The sequence below is a fragment of the Danio rerio genome, chromosome 13 (genome assembly GCF_052040795.2).
Source record: "Danio rerio strain M-AB ecotype USA chromosome 13, GRCz13ab, whole genome shotgun sequence".
In the NCBI taxonomy this organism is placed as follows: Eukaryota; Metazoa; Chordata; class Actinopteri; order Cypriniformes; family Danionidae; genus Danio; species Danio rerio.
The window spans coordinates 30,905,459-30,923,704 of NC_141033.1; the positions used below are offsets into that span (position 1 = coordinate 30,905,459).

At 35.6% G+C, this 18,246-nt stretch overlaps 1 protein-coding gene across 13 annotated transcripts in view; it reads right to left on the reverse strand.

Moving 5' to 3' along the window:
- The window catches only part of lbx1a (ladybird homeobox 1a), a 104,812-nt gene that overhangs the window by 39,981 nt on the left and 46,585 nt on the right, over positions 1-18,246 (reverse strand). For 6 of the 13 annotated variants that reach the window (XM_087278185.1, XM_087278181.1, XM_087278182.1 and 3 more), the window contains one exon: positions 13,726-13,799. The gene's annotated coding sequence lies outside the window, so the exon portion shown is untranslated. Of the gene's footprint in view, positions 1-8,084; positions 8,675-13,725; positions 13,800-18,246 lie in introns of all 13 variants that reach the window. The other 7 variants (XM_087278188.1, XM_087278184.1, XM_087278179.1 and 4 more) reach the window with 2 other exon arrangements.

Consider the following 18,246-nt stretch of genomic DNA (forward strand, 5'->3'; position numbering starts at 1 on the left):
CAAATAAATCAGTGATCAACAATTTTTTTTAGCCTAAGATCCCTAACCTCGGCCTTGCTAAAAGGAAAGATCTACCTATCATAAAACTTGACAGTAAAATAAAAAGCAAAATTTTTTATTTGTATTTCTAGTTTAAGAACTTTAATTTAATATTTTAGAACTATGTGTTATGCCTGACCTCACGAGGAAGCAAAACCATTTTGCATTTTGTCAGTTTAGTGGCTAATTCGTAGGAATTTGAACAAGTTCACTTGTACAATTTTTAAAAAGAGGACAGAATTACAGTTTTTCTCAGCGGCTTTGATACATTTCTCACAACACTTTTTACATTTGCACAACAGTTAATGCATTTCTCAAAACAATTAGTACAAACAGCAAAACCTAGCTGATGACCTGCAAAAGCGCGTCACATGCTCAAAATGGTTAGTTCATTCCTCAAAAGCAAGTATTCATGTCAATGAAAGTGTCAGAGTCATTAAGATGAAAAGTCCTGACACCATTGTTTATGAACAAGATTGTCAAATGGTTTTGTCATGTTTTCATTATGAATTTACTCTGTACATTTTTTCCAATGCAAAAAGGTCAGATTTTGGTGACACTTTCTGAAAATGCTTAAGACAGCACTATATACTATTTGCACAGCCATTTGAAACCCACAGTAAAGTTGGAAATCACTGCATTTAGTGAGGTATCTGAGTACAAGACACTGAATATGTATGTTTCACATTTTTACTGCAGATCCTCTTTGCATTTCTAATTTATTCACAGCATTGTGCCAAAGAATAAACACACCCTTATTTACAACAAAAATAAACTTCCTTTGGGTAGAGCTGTGCACATATGTAAACAATATTGCAGTACATATTGGAACTGAACCTACAACATACACAGGTCTGTAAATCATTCATCAAATTGTTCAATTTAAAGAGCCCATATTATGGGTTTTTGAAAATTCCCCTCCATGTAGTGTGTAACACAGCTCTAAGTGAAATGAAGTATCCAGCTATGGCTTAAATCTGTTAGTGTACAGTGTTTAAAACGGTTGATTCATCGATAAAAGAGTCGACTCATAGTGCTTCAAACGAGTCGCCTTGATACTGATTCATTAGGTGTTTCGCCATGACGTACGAATGAAACCAAGTTATTCACGTGCACGCGCAAACCCGGGAGATTTCAAACCTGAGGCCCCGCCCTCTGACGCAGAAACCCAGACACACACACACACACACACACACACACACACACACACACACACACACACACACACACACACACAAACTTGCCGGTCGATTGAAGTCACACTGCAGATGAATATATTGAGTCTCTACCCAAAGATGAAACCTCAGCATTATAGCCAAGCAGTTGGAAACTACTGGAAAGTTCTGGAAACTACATGCTACAAAGAATACTTCATCGGCGTTTGTTAAAGGAAGGATCAGTAAAGAGTAACTTACTGATGGACGTCAGGATGGATTTTTCTTCCTCCATTTCTCAAGTGTAAGTACGTGCGATTAAAGTTGCCTCGTTTACTCTAGCTTGCAAATGTATTTAGTTGTGATTTGTTTCTTGTAACCGCGTGTACTGTCTCAGGTTAACTGGCTATATTCTCTTATCGCGTGCAAAGTATTTTTAGACCTTGCATGCATATTAGACTGTTGTTGGAGACCCTTACAACCAAGATATGACCCTATTTCATGTATAATATGGGCTCTTTAAAAGACATTTTCAGGGAAAAATGAGATTTAACATTTGATAAAATTTGCTTGACAGATTTTGACAACTAGTTCAACATTTTTGTAAGTAATGACTCAAGTAATGAAATGAGGACTATTAGTTTTATATGGAATGACTATTCAGCATTCACTGAAAAACTAGTAAATTTTTGTAAAAAAGCTGAAGGAACTGCCAACGTTTTTACGCAGCGGATTGCATGTTGTAGCCCTTCCAGCCACAAGCCATCTCTGGGAAACATCCACACACACACTACGGATAATTTAACCTACGCAATTCACCTGTACCGCATGTCTTTGGACTGTGGGGGAAACCGGAGCACCCGGAGGAAACCCACGCGAAGGCAGGGAGAACATTCAAACTCCACACAGAAACACCAACTGAGCCGAGGTTCGAACCAGCGACCCAGCGACCTTCTTGCTGTAAGGCTACAGCACTACCTACTGCGCCACTGCCTCGCCCTTTTGACTGACATGACAAACAAATGATGATGTTATAAACCGCAGAGAGTTGTATGAAAGCAATTGATGCATGCCCAAAAGCATTTGCAATTTGTTGGAAGGAATGAGAAACTGCTACTATATGCACAAATGACTAATTGTTTTGAGAAATGCACCAAAGCGACTGAGAAAAACTGTAATACGAATTAGCCACTAAATCAAAAGTTACAAATTGCTGTAAGATCGTGTTGCATTTGAACAGGTCGGCCACCACCGATTTAAATAGTTATAAAAAGACAAAGTTGGCCAACTCAATGTTGAATTTTTTCATAATTATAACATCAAATATTGTAATTATGAGTAGGCCCACATAAAATCTGCACACATAGAGATTTGCAGATTTTCACAGATTTTTTTTTTTGCCCATCATTAAGTTAATCTATTTACTTATGTAAATGTGTGGGAATTTAGCCTGTTTGACCTGTACCGCATGTCTTTAGACTTTGGGGGAAACCAGAGCACCTGGATGAAATCCATGCCAACACAGGGGGAACATGCAAACTCCACACAAAAATGAAAACTGACCCAGCCGAGGCTCGAACCAGCAACTTTCTTGATGTGAGGCGATCATGCTACCCACTACGCCATCATAAGACTTTTTGATTAACAAAATATGTCAATTATAAATTGAGTGAAAAATGAAAAATAAAAAAAATAATAAAATCTCAAAATTATGAAAAACTCAAAGTCACAATTACAAAAATGTAAGAAGTCAAACTTATTAAAAGTCATACATTTCAGATTGGTGAGTTATAAATATGCCTTTTGTCCCAATTCACATTTATTCGTAGACTTAGCATCTAGTATTGATTTTCGACTATGACTTACCAAAAAAATGTTGATGCAGAAATAATTTTCTATAAGTCTTGCTTTATTTAAAGAGTTTAAAAGAAACATATGAGGGCAAACTATGGCTTGCCATTACCACTTATACTTCAGATATTGTACACACACACACACACACACACACACACACACACACACACACACACACACAGGGCCTGTGTTATTTCTGCCATATATTATAGCATGTCAGATGTTATCACGACAGCCCTTATGTTCAGCCTTTGAGTGAATCATGTTAATACCGTCACGTAACAATTGCAACAGATATCCAGCTTCACTGCTGATCAACACATTGAGGCCACGACAAAGCTCTCCTACATATGTGTTGCACAACAGGTGCTGGATTTCACCATCAGCCTGGAGGCCAAGCTACACAAAACAACACAAAAGAGTGGCTGAACACATGCAATGGACATTCACATCGCTTCCCCTACAACCTCTTTAGGAGAGGTGCTGCAAATCTGCTCTCATAATGGTGTACGAATAATAAAATAAATAACTACCTGTGAACAAAGAACAATCTACTGATGCTACATTTTCTCTATCAGGGTTATTTGTCTTATATAAGATGGAAAACATGGGTGGCTGTGTAATTGGAAATTTAGAAATTGGTATTCCATAGAAAGAAATTGCCCCGACTCTTTAAAAGTCCAGAAAAATACCAAATAAAAAAGATTTAGATTTAGATTCAGAACAGACCATATAATATCAGTGGATCAATCAGAACATTATCAAGCTATGAGATAACACATAAATTGTGTGTGTGTGTGTGTGTGTGTGTGTGTGTGTGTGTGTGTGTGTGTGTGTGCGCATAAAATGAAAGTAAAGACTATCATTTTCCTCAGTGTCAGTATAGGGCGCATGTTCACAAGAATGTTTTAATCTATATACTCTGTTGCACTTGGTCGAGAAGATGAAACTGTTGAATAAAGTTAAAAATTATTTTTGTTTTATGAGTGCATAAAAGTAGCTTTAAAATATATCAGATTAATTAGACTATTTTTTTTTTAGCATTTTGTATCGCCTTTATGGATTTTGAACGAGTTGGGACCATTTTTGTCTATAAAATATCAGAAAACTATTGGATTTCATCCAAAATATCTAAACCTGTCTTCTAAAGATGATCAGAGAAGGTTGGAATGACATGAGGGTGTGTAATTAATAACAATTTTCATTTTTGAATGACACAAAATTGTTCTCTAAAATAAATTCTGTTGACACCTTAGATTAGTTAAATGGTTTTCATTAGGTAATGTATTTACTAATATGAACAAACAATGAGCAATACATTTATTATAGTATTTATTCACCTTTGTGTAATAAAATTAAAGAAAGTTCATTGTTAGCTTTTGTTAACTATATCACTAATGTTGACAAGCACAACTTTACATTTACTAATGCTGACTTTTAAATAGATATAAATAGATTTACTCACTAACTTTTAAATGTTAAGCTATGATTAGTAAATGCTGTAATTATGGTACATTCGTAGTTCATGTTAATAAATACATGAACTAATGGAGCCTTTTTGTAAAATGTGACAGAAATAATCTTCTTCATAGAAACATTTTTAATTTGATAAGTCAGTGATTCCAAACAACCCACTTCCTTTTTTACTTTTACTGAAAAAAAAATCTTTCTAGTAATTACTGTTACATTCGTAACAATAGTTTGTCATTAACAGAATTGACATGTTACTTTTTTATTTTTTTTAAAAGAAAAATTATAATTAAAAGGCTATTAAATAAGCCACTTGTTGGACATTTTACAAGTCTTGGTATTAAAAATATTTTTTAGAAGTAAATATTTTCTCAGTGAAACACAAATACCTTTCAGAAATCACAATTTCCTGTATTTTACACCGTTATTGGAGATGATTTCCCCAATTCTAAGACAAAGTACAGCAATAAATTTTTATGTTTTGAAAACATTTTAGTTTTTAAACAATATAATGTTGCAGAATTAAGAAAATTACACTATCAACCATAAAACCTGCTGTAACATTTTCAATTTAAAAAATCTGACTTCAACTAGATGGATGGATGGATGGATGGATGGATGGATGGATGGATGGATGGATGGATGGATGGATGGATGGATGGATGGATGGATGGATGGATGGATGGATGGATGGATGGATGGATGGATGGATGGATGGATGGATGGATGGATGGATGGATGGATGGATGGATGGATGGATGGATGGATGGATGGATGGATGGATGGATGGATGGATGGATGGATGGATGGATGGATGGATGGATGGATGGATGGATGGATGGATGGATGGATGGATGGATGGATGGATGGATGGATGGATGGATGGATGGATGGATGGATGGATGGATGGATGGATGGATGGATGGATGGATGGATGGATGGATGGATAGATAGATAGATAGATAGATAGATAGATAGATAGATAGATAGATAGATAGATAGATAGATAGATAGATAGATAGATAGATAGATAGATAGATAGACAACTTTCCATTACATAAGACAAGTAGAACACTCTGAAAAACTATGTGGTATAAGAACCTTATGTCATGTAACATCTGGTAAATGAGTCGATGAGTGACAAATTATTTAAATAATTGAAAAATATAACCATTTGACAAACAGTAATAATGACTTTGGGCACCAAATGTATCTGCAATTATAGAATCACACATAAATTCACAAAGTCATCAACCCTTAGGTGACAATGACCACCAACTAATTTTGATCTCCATAAATTGTTGTCATGAAATTGATACTATATGCTTCACTAGAGGCCAGAGGGGAAGACACATGCACAAACATTTTTCTTCGTAAAAAAAATCCTGTCAGTCAGTTTTATGAGTTGACCTGTTCGGTGTGAGAGGAGATTAGCAGGGGTCAGAGGTCGTACGTTTGAGATTTTGACACCCACGCTGCTTTCTGGACACTTGTTTAAAGCATAGGATGTGGGAGACACAAAATAGAAATAACATGTAAGACGAGAGCAAATGACGACTTCGACTGGTGCCACCCGCTCACATTCTTTTACAATCATTTATGGGTGAGGATTTATGTGGAATGTATTATAAACTCAGTGCTGTGCTATGTATATGTGTAATATTAATGATTTTTGTCACAGCGTCTTGATTTAGGATTTCTGCAGGTTTCACCAAGTTAAGTTTAAGACTTAAGACATATTTAAGACCATAATGAATGAAATATTAGACTTATTAAGGGCTAAATGCTAAGAAATTTTTCAAATGGTCCAAATGGAAAAGATTGTTATTTGCCCCATCAAAAATTATTATAATTTAGTACATTTAATAATACAATAATAATTTAATGTTACAAATGTAAATATTTGAGATAATTCTTAGATAAATATTTTAAATATTGTTTAAAAACAAGCAAGCTTTACTTGTATCCATACACTTTTTTCAACAAACTTTCTTTAATAAAAATAATAAAATTAAATTAACAAATGTTTTAAAACTTTTAAAAACTATAATAAACTGAATCTATGCACAACAATGTGTCTAGGTCGGTCTCCTCAGCAGTAAATTCATAAAGCACTTTTAAACACGTTATTGTAAGAAAACTAATTAAACCATTATAATACATAGAGTTAAAATTACTTTTTAATTAAATGATTTAATGTTTTATTGATTGTATGGGTGTTGGCCAGATTGGGTAGCAATACATAAACAATGAAAAATTAAGGCATGCTAAAAAAAGATTTAAAACATCTCAACACAATATTTCAATAAATTTAAGACTTTTTAAGGACTGAAATTTAGATTTTGACATTTAAGACATTTTAAGTACCCGTGGGCACCCTGTTGATTATTTTTAAATTTTTACCAAAAATAAACCAGAGATACTTCAGAATCAAGTCAAAACTGCAATAAATATTTAACAAAAATAAAAAATAAAAAGAGAGAATTCTAAAGAAGAGACAGAAAGAGAGAGGTAGAGAGTCATAGAAAAACACAAACATAAAATAAAATATTAAAACTAACAAAAATATTCAAAATTCAAATACACACACACACACACACACACACACACACACACACACACACACACACACACACACACACACACACACACGAGTCAAACTACCGGTCAATTTGTAATTATGTTAAGTACTTAACTTATGAAATCATGTCAAAATGACAAGATAATAAGATATAATTATGAAAAATAGAACTTACATATTTATAAACAAAATCCCAAGCATATGCAATTAATATTAATATTAGTTATAAAAGAAAAATTGATATACTAAGTCAAATTAGGAGACAATTTATAGTTATTTTTTAGGTTGCAATTATGGCTGCATTTTATTTAAATGATTCAATGATTTTTGTAAATAAATGGGTAACTCACACATCCAAAAGTCTGTTTATTTATCATTCATTCATTTTCCCTTGGCTTATTCTCTATTTCAGAGGTCGCCACAGAGGAATGAACCGGCAAATATTCTAGCATGTTTTATGTTTCACACAGCTGATGCCCTTCCAGCTGCAATCCAGTACTAGGAAAAACCCATTCTCACTCACACACACACACACACACACACACACACACTCCTGCCAATTTTGTTAAATTAATTCACCTATATAGCGCATGTCTTTGGACTGTCGAAGAAACCAGAGCGCCTGGAGAAAACCCACACGAATACGGGGAGAACATGCAAACTCCAATGCATTGAATTAATGACCTTCTTGCTGTGATGAAACGCTGAGAGACCACTGAGCCAGTGTGTCGCCCTCTGTCCATTTACTATAATCTTATATATATATGTGATATTGATGATTTTTGTTTTAGAACAGCTAATAAATAGGCAGCTTTACACCCCACCTCAGGCACAATTAATTTACTTTTTCTCCTAAATAAACCAGTTATTTCCAGCTCATCTTTTTTTCTGCGATACGACATAATCCCAGCACAAACATAACACCTTTTATGGGCATCTGAATGACACAAGCAGATCTGAATTTAGTGTTGTTATGGCACTCTCACCTCAAACACAACCTTGGCAGCAAATGTACTGAAATATTGGCCTTCCTTTGTTTGCCAAGCACTTTGCCATGGATGCATGCCCTCTCTCTCTCTGTCACTCATAAAAATCATATTTACATCCTTATTCCTCCTTCTTAGCATATTTATGAGAGGACCTGGTGGGTATTTTTCCTCCTTTATGACACGATCCAGAGACAAGAAGATAAGCTCATCGCCCCAAACCAGCGATCAGCACAGCGCTCCAGCATAACCATCTCTGGCGTTTTCCATCCATTACCCAGACTTAGCGAAAACTCTATTCCTCTCTCCCTCTCTCTCTCTCTCGTATGGCATTAACTATTCAGATCAGCTTGACGCACAGGCGCTCGTCTCCAGACCCCGAGCCATGTTATTATCTCGTCTCTCGTCTCCTTCGTCGCTGCTGATCGGCCCTTCTGCAATAACGGCCGTTGTGAATTATTCAGGCCTAGTTAGGCGCGGAGCTCAGCCTGACGCAAAAAACTCACATCATGAAGTCCATCCATCTCAGCGCTGAAATATAGCTGCCAACAGCCTCTGCAACCCCGGCGTCTTCAATCACACAATGGCTTCTGTCAGAGAGCGGCAAACGGAGCTTTACTCAAGTTCAGACCGGACAAAAGAGATCCCGTCAGGACAATATAATCATATAGTGACACACATATGGACCTGGTGTTATTAATGCTGCTTTAGATTCATTTATCATGGCTGTAGCTCTAACAGTAGATCATGGGTTTGGAATCTCAAGGAAGCAAAATGTATGAGTTGAATATATGAAAATCACATCTGGAAAATGCATCACAATTATATAATGTAATTATGTCTCAGTGAGCTTTTTTTGATAAACATTTCTTTTTTTCAAAAACCAAATGTTCTTTAATTAAAAACCGTTTTAACTAAAATCACAAATATCAAGTCATCTCTAATAATGTTTGTATGTGTATTTAGGGACATTTGGTCCTGAAAACTTCAACTTAAAGGCTCTCGCTAGTGCTATTTTTAAAGTCTTTGCCTCCAGAATCATATAATTAGCTTGAATTATATTATATTATATACAGGGTTCATACACATGTGTACTACTAAAATTCCATGATTTTTCCAAGACTTTTCCAGAACTTTCAAGTACATTTTCATGATGTAATGTTTCATGTAATGTCTACATATACTTGGTAAATAATAAGAAAAACAATGATGTTCAAATTTATTACAGCATATCATAAAACACACAACAATCTATGTCGTTTAAACTTGTTTTTATATCTAGGTAAAATTGATTTTGAAAATCCTTACACTACACTAACAATGTGAGAGCAAGACGTTTTTGGACAGAAAAGTAGTAAAGAAAACTAACCTATATTCAAGCTAGCACAACATTTGGTTTCAGCATTGATATCGCAATATATAGCGTTTAATCATAATGGAGTAAAAGTTTATCATCTGCATGCATTTTTAAAGAGATAGTTCACCCCAAAATCGCTTCAACTAGAACATTACACCCTTCAATTGTTTTAAACATTTATGAGTTTTCTTTTTTTAAAATGTACACAAAAAGAATATGATTTAATAACTCCTATTGTACTGAAACAAGTGAAGTGTGAGTAAATAGTACATTTTAATCTTTGAGTGAACTGTCCCTTTAAGGCCTGTGACTGTGTGAACATTTCTATATTTCAAGTTTTAAAACATCCGGCCACAAAAAATTTTCTGTAACTTTAATACAGATTAAATAATATACAATGAAGACTATGCAGTGTTTATTATTCAATATCTGTACCTGAATGGTGAATACCTGAAAACTATAATTCACTTTTATCTTAACTATATTTCATTTATCTATGCTTGTAATTTATTTGTTATAAATTATTCGAGATTCACTCCTCTACAAAATCCCCCCAATCAATACAAATAAACCTGTTAAACCATCTGGTAAAATTGTACTCACATCGCAATATACATCACAGAAATACTTAATATGGTAATGTCATGTTTTTCCATTATCGCGCAGCCCTCCTTCAAGAATACAGAATTTGTTAAACTAATTTCCATGACTTGTCCAAAACTTTATGAGTTTTTCTGTTTTATCAAAAGTTTTCCAGGCCTGGAAAATGCCATGTCAAAATTCCATGGCTTTTCCAGGTTTTTCATGAACCTACAATACTTGTATATATCTATTTTGTGTGTGTTTACAAAGTTATATAAACATTTATATGAAAACTATCTTTTCTGCTTTATTTGTAAGTTCAGCAAAAAAGGTAAACTCTGTTACATCTGTCATAAAAAGGCAAACAACCTGTAAAGCACTGATAGAAAAAGCATGCAATTTGTTTCAAGTGATGTCAGTTCCTTTGGTGCGGAAGTCTGGGAGACCATTTAGGCTTACATAGATTGTGTTGACTGTTTACTGTCAATTCAGTGAATTTCTCATTCACATTATAAAAACTATAAAATGATAAAAATACAAAATATGCTGCTTTAGAGATGCTATGTGGTATTTGGTTTGAGGTTCTTAAGCAAGGGTGTCCAAACTCGGTCCTGGAGGGCCGATGTCCTGCATATTTTAGTTCCAACCCCAATTAGACAAACTTGAACCAGCTAATCAAGCCCTTTCTAGGTAGATACCTCCAGGCAGGTGTGTTGAAGAATGTTGGAGCTAAACTTTAAAGGACAGAGGCCCTCCAGGACCGAGTTTGGACATCCCTGTTCTTGAGGCTTCTTGAGCTAAAGCATCAAATGGTGAAAAAAATATCAACACTTTTGTCAACTCTGTTAGTGGTTTCTAATGTTTAACAATAAGTTAAACAAAAATTAGTAATGGAAAAAAATAAATAGGCTTGTCATGATATCTATTTTTTGAGTTAAAATATATCTCAACTGTATTCTGATAAACGATATTGTTGTGATTTTAACAACGTAGACACAATAATAGCATTATGATGCAAGTACACTCTTCTAAAAAATGCATAATATTTTATTCTTAAACTCTTATGGGAAGGTGGAACAAAAGATTGAGAGGCAGACTGGTGCAGCACCAGCAGTAATGCGGTCAATGTACCGGTCCGTTGTGGTAAAGAACGAGTTGAGCCCAATCTGAGGTCAATCTACGTTGCTACTCTCACCTATGATCATGAGCTTTGGGTCATGACCGAAAGGACAAGATCCCAGATACAAGTGGCCAAAATTAGTTTCCTTGGCAGGGTGGCAGGGCGCACCCTTATAGATAGAGTGAGGAGCTCTTTCACCAGAGGAAAGCTCAGAGTAGAGCTGCTGCTCTTCCACATCGAGGAAAGTCAGCTGAGGTGGCTCTGGTATCTGTTTCAGATGCCTCCTGGATGTCTACCTAGGGAGGTGTTCCAGACCAGGGGCCTCATGTATCAACGCTGCGTACGCACAAAAACTTTGCGTACGCCAGGTTTCACGCTCAGAATCGCTCACGTTTGGATTTACTAACAATAAACTGAACGTGGGAATGTGCGCAGGTTCACGGCAGGTTTCTGGCAGGCGTACGCACATTTTTTGTGCGTGTCTGTTTTATTTCCATTGGCGACTCCTAGAGGCAGTTGTGTTAAATTCTTCTCTACAAAGTGTCTGATCCTTGCAATGGCAGCTGTATGAGACGGGTTCATATAGTAGGTATGTAAGATTTCCATACCACACAGTTGACCAGCTAAACATTAAAGCACAATTTGCAGCGGTCGCCTGTTTTCCCAATGTAATCTGAGCAATCTACTGCACGCACATTGCTATAAAGACACTATCTGAAGATGAATTTGCATGCGTGAATCAGAAACATTTCCATTCAATAAATGTGCAAATAAAATATGATGCACAAACTTATTGATGATTCCTACTTGTCTTTCTCGTGATAAATAGTGGGCAAAATCTGATATGTAGCGGGGAAAAAAAGAAGAAAGAGTTTATCAGACGCTGGATTCGAACCGAGTTTATGCTCGAGCGTGTCAGTACAAGATCACATGCTTCTTATGAGGTGCGCCACTGAGACTGCTAAGGGTTCTGCAACATTTTTCAGTTATAAACCACACTATTTCTGTTTTAAATGCACTCAGTGCGATGTTCAGACCCAACTGTGTTAACCGTATCAGCTAAACTCTCCCACTCTATTTTTTTCTTTTGTTGTTAATTCTGGAGAACAAACTTGCAAATAACACCGCTTTTCTCCGGTCTACCTCCGAAAGCAGCACCTCCATTTCACATTCTGTTCAAAGTTTCTCTTTTTGCTTGATTTTGCCGTTGCTTTTTCGTTGGGTTTTGCCATTAGCATAGTCATTAGCATATTCATACGGGGGAGGAGGCAGGGAGGGGTTTTGTGCTCGTGCATGTTGCGCTCAGTTTCACGTTCATTCAGATGTACAAAAGAATATGCGTGAGATTCGGCGTACGCAGTGTTTCATACATCTGAATTTTTTTCTGCGTACGCACATTTACAGCTTTGTGCGTACGCAATGTTTTAGTAAGATTTCCACGCAAGTCTTCGTACATGAGGCCCCAGGAGTTCCAGGAGGCCTCGGGGAAGACCCAGGACATGCTGAAGGGACTATGTCTCTCGGCTGGCCTGGGAATGCCCCAGGATACCCCTGGAGGAGCTGGAGGAAGTGTCTGGGGAGAGGGAACCTCCAATAGAGATAGAGAGGCTGCGCAATTAGCTAAAATGTAGCTACTAGAAATGTTTTTTATGTATGGGCAATAAATAATGCATCACCAAAAGAGATTGAAGTCATATCCATGCATTGTACGTTGAGTCGATAAACTGATTATTATGACAGGCCTATACTTTTGTAAAATGCTGTAAAATAAGGATGTTGCCAAAAATAATGTCATAAATATGTTTTCTTTATCAATTATCTACTATTAACTAAATGAAATCAGCATTCATTGTGACCACTGGGCATATTTTTAAGATTGTTTTTAAATTGTCTTGAAGATGTTGCCACAGTTCTTTTTGATTTTGTCTTTTTTTTTTTTTTTGTTAGCTTGTTTCTTCACATTTTTTAATTTAGATTTTATACATATTTTTTACCTGTTTAAAAAAAAAACATCCATTCAACAACCATTCAACATCTATTTATTTTGAACTACCTTATTCAACACATTAGCTTATAAACACGCAAACACATACACATTCAAGAAAACAAACAAAACTAACATCCCTCTTCTGAGTCATTATATTAAATTACAGAAGCCTTTGTGAAAGAGCAGCCACCCGAGATGAACAATGTCAAGAACTTCAGCCTTCAGACACGAGTCTATTTCCTGAAAGCTTTAGGGTTATTAGGCACTCATAATGAAGCTAATTAACAGGCTCAATTATTTAGCAAGAAAGCTCATCAAAGAAACAATTGTGAGATGGAAAACAGGCAAAACCGTTTTCTAAATCAATGAATGTGTCATTAACATCCAGTAAATTAAGTAATTTATCAGACGCTACAAAACAGGGGCAAGTATTTACACTAGATAGTCAGGACACACATGAACACAAATTAATATAACAAGATCTCAAATGACATAAATAAACCATATTTGGCCTTCAGCATTCGGGCTGTATGCTTCTATTAAAAAAGATTTAAAGTAGAAGAATCACATGCACACAAACTTTTAAAAGACATACCTGTACTTGAAGTTATTCTATGCTTTTTAAGTGTCATTTCCTTGGTCGAATAAGAAATAAACCGATTGAGAAACCTGTTGAGAAAAGAATAAGAATGCATGTATAAACAAACACAGGGAAAATTATCACAACATACAAAAGATATTAAAGATATATAATTAATAAAATAATTAATAAATAGATGAGATGTACATCTGGCCATCTTTCAAAACAACAGTCCGCAATTTTTTGTCTATTTGAAAAGATGTAAGCTTATAAGCAATGTAAACTTTAACTTTGATTTGACATCTTCTAGACATGAGTCTAGAATCTGGCAATTGTTTTCACCCTTTAATTTGTAAAGCCTATTTAATGCTTATATAATCTCAAAAACAAGAGAAAAATAACTTTAGAAGGGAAAATTTCTAAATTGTTGCTATTACATAGTATTCCTGACTGTTCCCAGTAGGATTCCTATAGAAGTCCAGCATGTTCCCTGTAGGTGTCCTGCACGTTCCATGTGTATGCTCCCTGTACAGAAGCCCTGTTTATTTAAAGCAGGATTTCTACATGTTCTTTGTTGAATGTTCCCTGTAAGATCCCTGCAAGAGTTACACACTTTCTCTATAGTATTTGCAGTAGTCCTGCATGCTCTTTGTACAACTCCTGTAGGAGTCTTGCACATTTTTGTAGGATTAATGTTGAGGTCCTGTATGTTCCCTGTATGATTTCTGCAGGATTCCTGCATTTTTCGTACAGAAGTGGTGTTGGAAGTGGTATTAATGAGACCACCAGGGAGCACTCAACGTGTGGTCAGTGTGTATCCTAACACGCCAGTATATTGATGGGGACTCTATACTGATCAGTGAGAACCATCTTTCAGATGAGACATCAAACCGAGGACTCTCTGAGGTCTGTAGAAATCCCAGGATGTTCTTTGAAAAAAAAAGTAGGGGTTTAACCCTGGCATCTTGGCCAAATTTGCCCACTGACCTACGTCCATCATGGCCTCATAACCATCCCCATATCATATTTGGCTTCATCTCTCTGTCTCCTCTTTAAATATCAGCTAGTGTGTAGTGTTCGCTCTGGTGCAATATGGCTGCCGTTGCGTCAACAAGGTGGATGCTGCACACTGGAGGTGGATGAGATTATCCTCAAAAATGTGTAAAGCACTTTAAGTATCCAAAAAGCGCTATATAAATGTAAAGAATTATTATTACTATTATTATTATTATTATTAAAGAATTCCAGCAGAAGTCCTGCATGTTCCCCGTAGGATTCTGAGGGAGTCCTGTATGTTCTCTGTAGGATTTATGCAGGAGTTCTGCATGTTGCCTTATGATTCCTGCATGTAAAGTGTCCTGTATGTTTCCTGTAAGATTCCCTGTACAAGGACTTTTCATTTTAATTAGTACTAAAGATCAGCATTAAATATTAATAACATTTACACTTAAATGTGTATGAAAAATGATTCAGAAATTATTTTTATTTTCACAATTTATAAAAGTAAAATTTTTTTGTAAAAGAAGGTAAAGGTGTGCATATAAGTGTTAAATGAAAATAAATGTACAAAACTAAACATGACAACCAAATTAATAATTAAATCTGTGCATTAAGAATTGTTTTTTTCCGATATTATTGTTATTTTCCTGAAAAATTACTCAATTGCAAATTTTAAAGATGATTTCACAAAAAAGGGAAAAACAGACTGACTTGTGGTCTAAAAACATTCAACAACAGCAAAAATTCAGCTTTGCTCAACTTTGTTTAATTGAGTTGTATAAAGCCTGCAGAAGCCTACAGTGTACACACACATAAGCGTCTGAGATCAGCCATGGGAATGTAAGCTCTTCCGATTTGCTCCAGCAGGTGGAAACTACTGGCCTCAGCATTTTTACCAACTGAGACTCACTTTCTGAAGCACAATCCCTCAAAGCGTGTTCACTGCACCACCCGCATCTACAGACACACCAGCTCTCGCACGCACACAGATTTCATCCTCCTGAAGAATGCTTTCTGTGGTGTAAAATGTTTCTATGTCTGTGCTAAACGTCCCGCAAGGACAGACCACACATATTTAACACATCAACAGGAACAGAAATTCACTCCAGAATTATGCGGTCATCTTTTCCACAAGCCGAGCATGACCGGTTCTGAATCTGGCTCAGTCAGAGCATATCATGTTCAATTGACACCTCTGCTCTCAATGACGCACAAATTTAGGAATTTCTTCAATTCAAAGATTGTTTTGATCAGCATCCAACAATTGTTACACTACTTTAAAGTGAACTCTGGGTAATGAGACTTAAGACTATGGCTAAATATCTCATTAATGAAATATGAATACCATAGGAAGATTTACTTTATTACAAAAAAAACAAAAACATTTTTTTAGACTGTGGCAGCCATTATTTTAGATCCATAGTGTGTGATGTTAAATGGATGCACTCTGTAAGCTACCGCCACTGCCTGTTTCTATTTTTACTACAATACTCTTTGACAAACATACTGGTGTGATGCCTCATTGCTCACCTTTTGGTTATAATTTTCAGTCAAAGGGATGTTAGTCTTCACTCTGTTGATTTTGCTTTCCCCACGTGAAGTTTATTTCTAAACTAATTTTGTAAAAGATCCCGTGCTTATGATTGACCACGACTGGTCCCGCATTAGCTAACGCATGGTTCACCAATTGGATGATTTCTAACTCACTATAAATAACCAGAGTTTCTTTACCTCATTTATCTTCATCTTGAAGAATCCCCCCTTCCACCCCTCCTCCTCCTCCCTTTTTCTTGACAGGGCGGCACGGTGGCCCGGTGTTTATCATTGTTGCCTCACAGCAAGAATATCACAAGTTCAAATCCTTACTTTTCTAGTAGACATTTCTGTGCGGAGTTTATATGTTTTGCCTGTGCTCGCGTGGGTTTTCCCAGTGTTCTCCGGTTTCCTCCCCCAATCCAAAGACATGCGACATAGGTGAATTGACCAAACTAAATTTGCATCATTGATGAGCTCTTAACCAGCAGTATATCTGTCCACAGCAATCCCTAATTGCCATTAGCCATAAATAAACAGGAGTTCTCCAGAGCTAAGGTCAAACTCCAATCTCTCCCTGCAAATGGGAGGGAGCCCCGAGCTCAAAGATCTCATGAGCTCTCTCCTGCTTTATAATCACTTTATAATCAATCATCAGCTAAGTGTGAACTCTTAAAAAAATTATTATAAGTGCTTTGGGATATTGAATGAAATCCACATTGAGAAAAAGCAGAGAGAAACTATTATACATGCTAGTCAACATCCATCTTTGTTTCTGCACCATAATTGGAATCAACTGAACACTTACTCAATGAATGAGTTTAGATAGAGGGCTAGTAGGGGTGCAATTGTGTGATGGCATAAAAATAATGGCATTTGTAATTGGTTTAGAGGCATTTAGGGAACTATTCACTCTTTATTGCATTTTTATGTAAAATAAATGACTTACATTAGCTTTTTTAACTACTACAAGTTTCAGAATTTCACCTCAAAAAAAAGTTTACACATTGCACCAACTGTAGCACACCGTAAAAAATATGTTAATTACAGTTTCCGTGTTTTGTGTTTGATGTTTGGATGTTGATCTCTGCTCTGTCCATTTTTAATGGTAAAAATTTAGCTCTACAGTTTACGGTTTAACAAAGTGACTTTTATTGACATGTTAGTAGTTTGAAATAATATAATATATAATAACACAGATAAATGAATCTGTAAAAGAACAAAACATGTACTGGCAGCTTATTACAAGGTTTTTGCAGCATAATATACAACATCAACCCAGACAATATATCACTTTAAACTATAAAAAATTCATAAAAGTCACTTTTGACAGTTTTTAAGGTTAAAAGTTGTCAGAAGAAAGACCAAGGTCTCATAATACAATTCAAATGCGTAAATAAAAAAATAAAAATAAAATGAAAACATGAATCCCAAAATATGGAAAACTATTAATTTTGGGAATTTTTTTTTTTTTTTTACAGTGCAGGCAACATTACAACACTCACAGTATTGGGCTTAAATCTGTCAATCCTAGTCCAGCTCAACCAATAACAAGAATTTAGGACATGTTGTGTCTACTGTTGCAGGCTGAGCCAGAGAATGTGAGCTGATGACTGGTGTGTTACAAGGAAAAGCAAATTCATGTTTGCTTGAAGAAGTGAAAACAAAATTTAAAGACTTGTCAAAAGGATAAAACAGGGATAAACTTGAACAATATAATAGAATTTGATGTATTCCGGTCAAGATTCGGTCAGAAGGTACATTTGTGGATTTTTTTCTAGACATTAAGATTGTTTTTTTTCTACAGTAACATTGCATAAACTGTCATTTAAAAAGACATACATGGAAAGTCTAAATGCTTAGAGAGGTAAAAGCATCAGCACATCCTCTTTCAAATAAGGTACAGAAAAATGGTCAATAAATAATGATCACCTTCTCACTAAAAAGTGAAATTGTTTGTCTCCTCCCTTCTTCATAAATATACATTAAAAACAGGTGCTTTTC